At 34.9% G+C, this 2341-nt stretch overlaps 1 protein-coding gene and 1 non-coding gene across 2 annotated transcripts in view; one reads left to right on the forward strand and one right to left on the reverse strand.

The window, feature by feature from the left end:
- The window catches only part of LOC107474714 (uncharacterized), an 89709-nt gene that overhangs the window by 58078 nt on the left and 29290 nt on the right, over positions 1 to 2341 (forward strand). The gene's annotated exons all lie outside the window — the stretch shown is intronic.
- Positions 1910 to 2018, reverse strand: LOC127745254 (small nucleolar RNA R71). The gene has a single exon (XR_008006451.1). It is a non-coding gene; the product is annotated as a small nucleolar RNA R71 (small nucleolar RNA).

Below are 2341 nucleotides of genomic sequence, written 5' to 3' on the forward strand. Positions count from 1 at the left end.
AGACTAGCATTGCAATGATTCCTGGAATTCTCATTAAGAATTTTGATATCTTTATTTTCTTTTTCCACTTAATTTTCGAAAAATCCAAAAAAAAAAATCACAAAATCATAAAATCCAAAAATGTTTCTTGTTGAGTCTAGAGTCTCATTTTAAGTTTGGTGTCAATTGCATGTTTCTGTTCGTCTTGCATTCATGCATGTGTCTTCATTAATCTTCAAGTTGTTCTTGATGGTTTCATTGCTCTGATTTTTAAATTCTCTTGACTTGAGTGTTTATGTGTCTCATATGCATTCTCATTTTGTCAGTGTCAGTAGTATACAAACTGCTAAGTTTGGTATCTTGCATGCATTGTTATTTGATTTTAGCTGTATTTTGATTATTCCTCATTATTAAAAACCCAAAAATATTTTTAATTTGTGTCTTTTCAAGTCACAAAAATCCAAAAGTATTTTTAATTTATGTCCTTTCAAGTCAATAATACAGGGAATTGAAGATTCAGAACATTCAGCAGAGGAATTACACAGAAAAAGCTAGGCATTCAAAACGCCCAGTGAAGAAGGCAAACTGACGTTTAAACGCCAGCCAGGGTGCCTGGCTGGGAGTTTAACTCCCAAAAGGGTAGTGGTTTGGGCGTTAAACGCCAGAATGTGCACCATTCTGGGCGTTTAACGCCAGGATGGCACAAGAGGGAAGATTTTGTTTTCAAATCAAATTTTTTTTAGTTTTCAAAATCTTTTCAGAATCAAATCTTTTTCAAATCATATCTTTTCAATCAAATCTTTTTCAAAATCAAATTCTTTCCATTTTCAAAAATACTTGCTATCAATTAATGATTTGATTCAACATCTCTAATATGTTGCATTTTCTGTTGAGAAAGGTTTAATGTTTGAATCATATCTTTTCTTGTTAGCCAAGTTATTAATTTTTAAAATCAAATCTTTTTAAAATATTTTTTTCAAATCATATCTTCTCAATCACATCTTTTTAAAACCAATCATATCTTCTTAACCACATCTTTTTCAAAATAGTTTTCAATCATATCTTTTTAATTTCTAATTTCAAAATCTTTTTCAAAAAAATCACTTTACTTCTTTCTCAATCTTGGTTTTCGAAAATCAATTAAAGTTTTTTTCAAAATGTTTTTAAAATCTTTTTAAATTATTTTCGAAAAATTTCTTCCCCTCTTCTCACATCCTTCTATTTATGGACTAACACTATTCCTTAATGCACAATTCGAACTCCATCATTCTTGATAAGTTCGAATTTTCTAACTCTTCCTTCTATTTTTCTTTTCCTCTGACACCTCAAGGAATCTCTATACTGTGACATAGAGGATTCCATATTTTCTTGTTCTCTTCTCTTTCATATGAGCATGAGCAAAGACAAAAGCATTCTTGTTGAGGCTGATCCTGAATCTGAAAGGACCTTGAAGCGAAAGCTAAGAGAAGCTAAGACACAACTCTCTGTAGAGGACCTAACAGAAATCTTCAAAGAAGAAGAACCCATGGCAGCCGAAAACAACAACAATGCCAACAATGCAAGGAAGGTGCCGGGTGACTTTACTGCACCTACTCCCGACTTCTATGGGAGAAGCATCTCTATCCCTGCCATTGGAGCAAACAACTTTGAGCTTAAGCCTCAATTAGTTTCTCTAATGCAACAGAATTGCAAGTTCTGTGGACTTCCATTGGAAGATGCTCATCAGTTTTTATCTAAGTTCTTGCAAATCTGTGACACTGTCAAGACCAACGGGGTTGACCCTGAGGTCTACAGACTTATGCTATTCCCTTTTGCTGTAAGAGACAGAGCTAGAGTATGGTTGGACTCACAACCTAAAGAGAGCCTGAACTATTGGGAAAAGCTAGTCAATGCCTTCTTGGCAAAGTTCTTTCCACCTCAAAAATTGAGTAAGCTTAGAGTGGGAAGTCCAAACCTTCAGACAGAAGGAAGGTGAATCCCTCTATGAAGCTTGGGAAAGATACAAACAATTAATCAGAAAGTGTCCTTCTGATATGCTTTCTGAATGGAGCATCATAGGTATTTTCTATGATGGTCTCTCTAAACTATCCAAGATGTCTTTGGATAGCTCTGCTGGAGGATCCCTTCATCTGAAGAAGACGCCTACAGAAGCTCAAGAGCCGATTGAAATGGTTGCAAATAACCAATTCATGTACACTTCTGAAAGGAATCCTATGAACAGTGGGACTAATCAGAAGAAAGAAGTTCTTGAGATTGATACTCTGAATGCCATATTGGCTCAGAACAAGATATTGACTCAGCAAGTCAATTTGATTTCTCAAAGTTTGTCTGGCATGCAAGCTGCACCAGGCAGTACTAAGGA

The sequence above is a fragment of the Arachis duranensis genome, chromosome 2 (assembly GCF_000817695.3).
Source record: "Arachis duranensis cultivar V14167 chromosome 2, aradu.V14167.gnm2.J7QH, whole genome shotgun sequence".
Taxonomy (NCBI): domain Eukaryota; kingdom Viridiplantae; phylum Streptophyta; class Magnoliopsida; order Fabales; family Fabaceae; genus Arachis; species Arachis duranensis.